At 49.2% G+C, this 9392-nt stretch overlaps 1 pseudogene; it reads left to right on the plus strand.

The window, feature by feature from the left end:
* The first annotated feature begins 3181 nt into the window (after window positions 1-3181).
* On the plus strand, window positions 3182-3317 carry LOC144095720 (U2 spliceosomal RNA; annotated as a pseudogene).
* Window positions 3318-9392: the final 6075 nt, after the last annotated feature.

A 9392-nucleotide genomic window follows, 5' to 3' on the forward strand; every position in this document is an offset into this window, starting at 1 on the left:
CTGAGCTCACAGTCCTTCCCGAAGGCAGTCGCCTGAAGCTCAAGATGAAGCCAAGAACATGCTACCGGGAAGACATGATGACAGACGAATTGCCCGGGCGGAGGCCATAGACAAACAGTATGCGGATGACCTGTTTGCCGTGTATGTGGACGCGGCCAAGCAAGGACCTGGCAGGTACACGGTGTGATCACGCCTCATTTAAAAATTATAAACGTAGCGACAATTCTTGCCCCTTCCATCGAAGACGCAGAGGAGTCAGCAATAGCACAGGCCATTAAGGCTCCCCGCACGAAGACAAGTCATAAGTGACTCAAAATACGTGATCTCCGGCTATCAAAGAGGCAGAGTGGATAAATTCACCCCTTTCCTTCTCAAAAATTACCTCCATCCACACTCAACACTTCATGGGTGTCTGCCGATTCCGGCTACTCAGGTAACGAGAAGGCAGACGAATATGACCGAAGGGTAATCATCCAGGCCGTCTGTTCGAATGAGCCGCCGGCGGAGCCCCCCACAACCTACAACGAGGTTACAAACATATGCGGTCGGTCTGGGTGCCCTTGAGATATGAGAGACAAGCGTCATTTCCTTTCCCTCAAATCAATTTTCGCCCCGCCGCGGTGGCTCAGTGGTTAGGGCGCTCGACTACTGATCCGGAGTTCCCGAGTTCGAACCCGACCGCGGTGGCTGCGTTTTTATGGAGGAAAAACGCTAAGGCGCCCGTGTGCTGTGCGATGTCAGTGCACGTTAAAGATCCCCAGGTGGTCGAAATTATTCCGGAGCCCTCCACTACGGCACCTATTCTTCCTTTCTTTCACTCCCTCCTTTATCCCTTCCCTTACGGCGCGGTTCAGGTGTCCAAAGATATATGAGACAGATACTGCGCCATTTCCTTTCCCCAAAAACCAATTATTATTATTATTAAATCAATTTTCATTTCAGATCATCGCCGATGCCGCCTACACGCCAATCATCATCCGCAAATGTGTTACCGCCCCTCGCTGGCATCAAGGGGCAATATTGACATTGTGAAGTGCCCGTATTGTGGCTGTATGTGCCGTGCTGAACTGTAGCACCTAGTTTTGCATTGTTCAGAGTTCCGCAAAGGACGCGACGACCTCGTCTTCGTGCATTGACCTAAGCCTGCGCTAACTGCATCTGGGAAGATATCGGCAAATATGCTAAGTGGCCTCTACAAAGCAGAGTCAAGCGTGGCTATACCACCCATGCCGTCCCGTCATATATCAATAGACCCTTACTCTTCCCTTCATTAACAACCCAATTTCCCAACAAACTGCCTTGACCCTCCCTTTCTAAAAGAACCGCTCATTCGTTCATTTTGCTTCCCTTACGACGCGGTTCAGGTGTCAACCGAGGTCCAACGGGCAACACGTCGCGCCGAACGGGCGATGGCTTTCCGGTGGACTCCTTGGCAAGGCTATAACATGCTGTCGCGTCCCACTCTTAAAGCCGAAGCTTAAGCGTCCTGCAATTTTTTTCTCACGTTCTTAGTTTTTGTTGCCTACGTTTTGTTGCTTTATGTTTTTTACGTTGTGATTATTTTTTTAATATCTGGTATATATCATTACATATGCGTTCCTTAAGAAATTTTGCTTAGTCAACTTTGCATTCTGTTTTATTTTCCTCACAATTGACAGTTCTTGCGGACCACTTCCATCTACAACTTCCGCCAGCTTCTGCCTACAGCTTCCGTTTACAGCTTCCGTCTACAACTTCCGTCCCCGTCACTCAGGAGCCACGAAAAGCTTCCGCCTTAAAATGCTTGCCAGAGTACAACAGCGCATGCGGGCTGCTCTAACTGGGCGCCGAAGGCACTGCAACACATTCTCAAAAGAAAGGGGAAGCCACGTAGCTAGACGTGCGTGAAGCAGCAAAACGCAGCCAAGCGATTTTTCTGTCAGGTTTGCTCGATCTTAAAATGTGTGTAAATAGGCTTGTGCAACGAGATAATTACGTGCTTTGCAAAAGTATAGAGGGCTCCCGCAGTTGTCCATTCTATTCTTTTTTCGTTTCCTCAAATGTGAACGCCTGTGGCGCTACAGCGTCCAATTCATACCAGACTCTGCAACATATTGTTTGAAGTGCCTGAACAGACGTTTGACTCCTCTCTCTCTCTCTCTACCGCGCAAAATGGCAGATCAGTAGCTTGAATGTGGATTACTTTGACAACGCTTGCGTCTCGATGATAGCGATGAGTAAAAGTGACGGAATGGCGAACGTGACGAGGTACTGAGTGATAGTTGCATCGTACACTGTCGACTATCGTGAACTTTTTCTACGTGAAGATATAGAAGCGAATTCCGCCCATGGCGTTCTAATCGTACCTATTTTCGGAGACATCTAAGGCGGCACCGGCGTCGCGCTGCCCGGGTTGCGAAGTAGGCGCGGAGGTGGGCGAACGCAGCAGCTCCGACGGCGTCCAGGACTGCAGACCACAGAGCAGTAATGATGGCCTTGCGGAACTGCCCGTTCGGTGGCGGAGTCCGTTCCGATGCTGGCGGTGACGATGCTCCTCGGGGCGACAGGGAACTCGATGGCCGGCCCATTGCGTCGAACACAACCGGCGTCCGGCAGGAGGTGCATCGGCGTCGCACTGTCTGGGTCGTGGCGTAGCTGCTGGTGGGGATGAAGGAAGCAGCTCGGCCAAAGACTATGACTGAAGACTTGAGCACAGAGCTTGTCGACCTCATGAGCTCCCTTTGCGGCAGCGTACCCTGAGTGAGACAGCGGCGCCGAATGACATTCTCGCCGGAGCTGCATGGCACCTGGCAATTGGTTCATGGCGTCATACGCGTAACTGGTTCGGAACGAGGAGCGCTCGTGACGACGACGATGATGATGATGATGATGAGATGAGAGTCAATGGAACATATCCACGGCGAGGATCGCAGCGCCGATGATGAGTTGGCACTTCTTCCACTTCTACGGGTCAACAGCACAGGGAGGAGGAGAAAAAAAACGAGAGATAAAGAAAAAAAGGGAAGGCAGGGAAGACACAACAATTCAGTTGATCTTTTATGACCTGATTGCGCCGCTTAGCAAATTCTGCGAATGTGGCCGAATAACCATGATGGTGTGGGCGTGGAGCCTTGTGATTGGTGGCTGTATGTTTGCTCTCACATTAAAACTGTGGGGAACGGGCGCGCGCCCGAAGGCGATTATCCCGACCCGTGGAGTATCTGTTACGGGTCCAATTGGACTTATTTTTGGATTTGTGGCGGTGAGTTTGAAGGATGCTTCACTTCCGCCACCGGTTGGCCCGGTATTGCACTACCTCCGGGATCGGCCTTGTCTTTAGCACGTCTTTACTGTCCTGTCTTTCTATCCCCTCTTCCAACTCTCCTTCTATCTGCATGTGGTAGCGATTGTGGCTCGGCTTGAGCCAGTGAGCAGGCCTGTGCACTTTCCTTTTCTTGCTCCCTAGCAACAACAGACATTCAGACGCGCGCCCGACTTTTTTCCGGTAGGAACTCTGGTGTGGCGTTCTTTAGTGGCCCTATCCGATTCCCGGACGCCGGGCCTCACCTGGCCGACTTGAAAGGTGTAAGTACTCCTCACCACAGCAGGGACGTTAACAGGAAGGGTGTTCGAGGTTGCTACCCTGCACTGCGGAGAGGGATGAGGGGATCGTATAGGGAAAAAGAGAAGGGCCAAGGGTCGCTGTCAAGAGTGGTCTCCATAGCCCACGACCGGCTTTAATCACTAAAACCGGTCGTGCTCTAGCCAGTCACTCTCAGTAAGCCAAACAGTGCCTTCTCGAAATTGAGGGCAGTCGATTGCTGTGTCCACTATCCCAGGACCTGGTCCTCGTTAAAGGGGGAAGATCAAGGGGGTCCAGGGCACGACGCACCGTACGCCTTTCGGTCCCCAAAGCAGGACACTCGGACACTCACACAGAAAATGCCCCCCCCCCCCTCCCGCGATTTGTCTCTTCGCAGCTACTTCTTTCACAAGCACGCCTGTCCGCGATCCCCATCTGGAACGTGTACCGCTTTGTAAACGCAACACCAAGCTATAAACGGCAAAGCAATGTTGCTTCGCGGCGCCCTATATTCTGCGGAAGAAGAAGGCGCAGTAGAGGGTGCAATGCCCTGAGGCGATTATTGAAAAATGTTTTCTCCATTGACCCAGGGAGTCAGTTAAGCGCCCTTCTTTCCCTCAAAATCTTCGCAGTCTAGAACGTTGCTAACGCCATTGAACACAATGAACGCCGACAGCCTATAGAAACAGAGGTGAGCGCTTGGTTACTGTTTACAAGCCGCTGTGTCTCAGTGGTTAAGGTATCTAAGTGGTCTACTGAGTCCGAGTACCTGGGTTCGACGAATTCAACCTCGGTGGCCGCCTTTTGATGAAATTGAAATTGGTTCTAAACACACTAAACCGTATACTGTACAGAATTGCATCTAGTCGCGCCTACCGAACCAGATGTCATGATAAAGCGGTAATAGCTAATATGGAACATTTTGAGATACTACCTGTACAGAAGCAATTTATTTTTGACACATTGCGCAAAATTTCATCCACAGCGTCATTAAAATCGATAACATTAAATAAAGTACGGTCACTCCGTCAGCCGGAAAAATACGTCATTCCACGGATTTACACTCCTCATGGAAAAAAAACCCGCAATCATTATGTTCCTTATTACTTCAATAAGATGCAAACTGCCCCGAGCATTAATGGATTAAAAGAACTTAACAAGTTTCTTCGATCGTGGTTGAATAGTAATATTGAGTGACAATTTTTTTTTTACTGACCCGGAGTTCCCGGGTTCGAACCCGACCGCGGCGGCTGCGTTTTTATGGAGGAAAAACGCTAAGGCGCCCGTGTGATGTGCGATGTCAGTGCACGTTAAAGATCCCCAGGTGGTCGAAATTATTCCGGAGCCCTCCACTACGGCACCTATTCTCCCTTTCTTCTTTCACTCCCTCCTTTATCCCTTCCCTTACGGCGCAGTTCAGGTGTTCAACGATATATGAGACAGATACTGTGCCATTTCCTTTCCCCAAAAACCAATTATTATTATCATTATTATTATGACAAATTTTTATTCTATTTTTTCCATGTTCACAGCTTTGCTTTTTTCGTGCATGAAAGTTACAACGGTGGAATGCTTTCTTGTACTCCACGTTTTTTGTACATGTGTTCGCCTCGCATCGCGGAAACAATTTCTGAGTCTGTCTGGTTCGGGCGCTTTTGTGTTTTTGTGTTACCATTTTATTGCATCGCGGAAGCAATTTCTGAGTATGTCTTGCTCGAGCTCTTTATTGTTTTCCTATTTTATTCACTGTTGAGTCATATACTTCACACCCCGGCTGCCCAGCCAGGCACACAAGCGATAACGCTTACGCGGGCTGGAGCATGTACTTGCGAATTGAAGTGAATCAAAATTATTATTATTATTATTATTATTATTATTATTATTATTATTATTATTATTATTATTATTATTATTATTATTTTATTATTATTATTATTATTATTATTATTATTATTATTATTATTATTATTATTATTATTATTATTATTATTATTATTATGATTATTGGGGAAAGGAAATAACGCAGGCACCGCCTCACATATTTCGATGGACACCCGAACGGCGTCTTAAAAGAAGGGATAAGGGAGGGAGTGTAAGAAGAAAGGAAGAAAGAGGTGCCGCAAATGGAGGTCTCCGGAATAACTTCGAAAGTCTGTCTGTCTGTCTGTCTGTCTGTCTGTCTGTCTGTCTGTCTGTCTGTCTGTCTGTCTGTCTGTCTGTTGCCAGGAAGAAAGAAAAGGAAAGTGCACAGGCCTGCTCACTGGCTCTCGCCGAGCCACAATTGTTACCACGTGCAGATACTAGGAGAGTTGAAAGATGGGATAGAAAGACAGGATAGTAAAGACGCGCTAAAAACAAGGCCGATCCCGGAGGTAGTGCAAAACCGGGCCAACCGGTGGCGGGAGTGAAGCATCCTTCAAACTCTCCGCCACATTTCCGAAAATAAGTCCAATTGGACCCATAACAGATACTCTACGGGGTCCGCACATTCGCCATCGAATATCTGGGTTAAGGTGCACTGACATCTTTAAAAATCTTCATGTCGTCGAAATTATTCCGGCGCTCTCCACTACGGCACCTCTTTTTTCCTTTATTCTTTCATTCCCTGCTTTATCCGTTTCCTTACGGAACTGTTCGGGTGTCCACCGAGATGTGGGACAGAAACTGCGCGATCTGCTTTCCCCAAAAACCAATTTCAATTTCATCAAAACGTGGCCGCCGAGTCCGGGTTTTAGTCTGTGTACTCCGGCTCAGTAGACCACTGAGACATCTTAACCACTGAGACACCGCGTTGGGTAAACCTAAACAAGGCCGGTCTTGACGCGCGCTATCGCTCTCTCCTCTCGAGACCGGCCGTGACCTAAAGTGCCTAGATCAGCTTTTTTTTTTAGAAAAGGTCATGAAGGAGTGCGGCGAAGCAGCCGAAAGCGTCGCCGGTCAAGCGCAGTTGATGTATAGAGGGTCTCGCTTGGGCCTACGTCACGTCGCCGTGCAGCGCGCGCACGCGCTTTGCGCAGGAGTATAAATTAATAATGATAATTGGTTTTGGGGGAAAGGAAATGGCACAGTATCTGTCTCATATATCTTTGGACACCTGAACCGCGCCATAAGGGAAGGGATAATGGAGGGAGTGAAAGAAAGAAGAATAGGTGCCGTAGTGGAGGGCTCCAGAATAATTTCGACCACCTGGGGATCTTTAACGTGCACTGACATCGCACAGCACACGGGCGCCTTAGCGTTTTTCCTCCATAAAATCGCAGCCGCCGCGGTCGGGTTCGAACCCGGGAACTCCGGATCAGTAGTCGAGCGCCCTAACCACTGAGCCACCGCGGCGGGGCGGAGTATAAACGCGCCTTAGCAAAACTGGCGCTCAACCGCTAACGAACGTATGCAGCGGCGGCATCTACGGGAGCCGCTGAAACCCCCCGCACACACACTGAATTAAAATAAATGGCCTGGCTTAGCTTATGGTTAAGCCTAGGATGCTAAGCATACGTCGCTTGGCAAGCCATACTTCTCGTTCTTCTCCCGTTTCCGTGGCTCTTTGTAACTTGCACTTTGCGGTCTGGCGAGCCGCCCTCTCCCTGGCCGACATCTCGCTGCTCAACTGACTCAACGAGTGCGTCGCCGTTTATACAATTGCGTGACGTCAGTATCTCCTAGCGGTAGGAGGGGGAGTTCGGCCGCCGGCGGAGGCTGCGCGTCCGCAAGCGAGCGCACGAGTTGAGCCCCAGCTTTCACAGCTGTTGTGACATCATATCACGTGGTGCGCCGATGTAGGTCAAGTGGTAGCTACGCGGCCGCGCGCGGCGCAGCAAGGAAGAGCTCGGTTGTGCAGCTAGTATGCTTCGCATAAAAAACCTGTGCTGAGGCTGGGAATCCGAACAGGGCCTTTGGCGTTTACCCGCCGCGGCGGCTGATTGGTTAGAGCGCTCGGCTACTGATCCGGAGTTCCCGGGTTCGAATCCGACCGCGGCGGCTGCATTTTTATGGAGGCAAAACGCAAAGGCGCCCGTGTGCTGTGCGATGTCGGTACACGTTAAAGATCCCCAGGTGGAAGAAATTATTCCGGAGCCCTCCACTACCGCACCTCTCTCCCTTTCTTCTTTCACTCCCTCCATAATTCCTTCCCTTACGGCGCGGTTCAGGTGTCCAACGATATATTATTATTATTATTATTATTATTATTATTATTATTATTATTATTATTATTATTATTATTATTATTATTATTATTATTATTATTATTATGGCTAGTTACGGGGGCGGCGGCGTAGGCGGCTTGCTTGCTTGCTGGAAGAAACTGTTTTTTTATTAAAAACATAATAAATATGAAGGAAAAGATTTTTGCTAGCCCCGGCATCTCCCATCGATAATGAAGCCTTGAGTTGAGGCAGCGAAAATAAAGAATAGCAGGCAGAATGGAGAAATGAAATCAAAGAGGTGAGGGGACAGGAAGAGAGGATGGGGGAGAGGTAATATATACAAATCATTTAAATAATAAGAAATGTGTCCAGGTTGCGCGCGTGATTATTTCCTGAAGGAGAAATAAAATAACACGCGCACAGCAATATGTTGAATACAACATAGTGCTGTGCACGTCAGTTTTCATTGATCCATCAGAAAATAATCACGCGCACAACCTGAACACGTCTTATTGTGTAAATAACTCTTTTTCCGCCAGAAAAGATGTTTCTCCCCGCCCCCGGCACGCTGGCCTGGCAGAGGGGAAGTTGCGCATCCGCGGTTAGAGGCTGGCTGGCAGTCCTTGACGGGTAGTGCCCTCTTTCGCCAGATGGATGGTGGTGCGCTGGATATCAGGGTCCGGCCTTCTTGCAGGGTCTGCCAGGCTTCCCTACTACCAATATTTTTGTCCGCTAAGGAGATTTTGGGCACACCCAAATTATGTGGTCGAGGGTCCCCCTCACCCCACACTGGGTGCATTCATCATGCGACCTCTGAGTACACGTGGTAAATCCACACAGGGTTCATAAATGTATTGGTTTGTATCCGGCTCCACGCGACAGCTTATGTATTGTTTAATTTTTGTCCTGCTTCGGGTACCACCCTGCGTCCCAATTTGTAATGGTCAACAATTTCCTCGTAATTTTGCAGGCGCTCCTGTTTGCCCCAGTGCTCGGGGGGCTCCGGCTACCCGAAGTAGAGAACTCGGCCTAGCTCGTCAGCCTCCTCGTTACCGGAGACGGCAGCGTGTGCGGGTGTCAAAATCAATTTAATTTGCCTATCCAGCCGTTGTTGGTTAATGCAATGGCGGCGTCAGTTCAGTGACGTGATAGCTGTCGCGGGGTTTCTCCTCGGTTCAAGGTAAAACGCGTGCGCATTGTGCATACAGCGAAGAAGCTACGGAGGGAAGTAATAAAGCTATCGCTTTAAAAACTGGCCAGTGTTCAACGCAGAAAGCGTGAGCTCCAGTGCCAACCTGCGTAGCTGACACGCTTCGCCAACTCTTGATATAGGAACACAGACTTCAAGTCTGTAATTGTGGGCATATCAAGAGACTCGTCCGAAAGGTTGTTTCCTTTTGATACAGCAGCGTTTGGCAGACGCTGAAAAATGATGACACGACCTTTTGACGTGGAGCAGTTGTACACCTCACGAATATCTGCAAGCAGTTGCTCATGCGACCCGCGGCGTAGAGCAGCTTGCAGGCCTTGGAGGGCTCCTTTGGAATCAGTGAAAACTGACCATAATGCGGAGGTTCTTGGCTGATGAACTCAACTGCAGCCGGAATGGCAGCTAGTTCCGCACCATTTGAGGAAATGTGGTATGTCATCTTCACCTTCACACAACTTTTCGATCTTTATGAGAG

The sequence above is a fragment of the Amblyomma americanum genome, chromosome 6 (genome assembly GCF_052857255.1).
Source record: "Amblyomma americanum isolate KBUSLIRL-KWMA chromosome 6, ASM5285725v1, whole genome shotgun sequence".
NCBI classification, from domain to species: domain Eukaryota; kingdom Metazoa; phylum Arthropoda; class Arachnida; order Ixodida; family Ixodidae; genus Amblyomma; species Amblyomma americanum.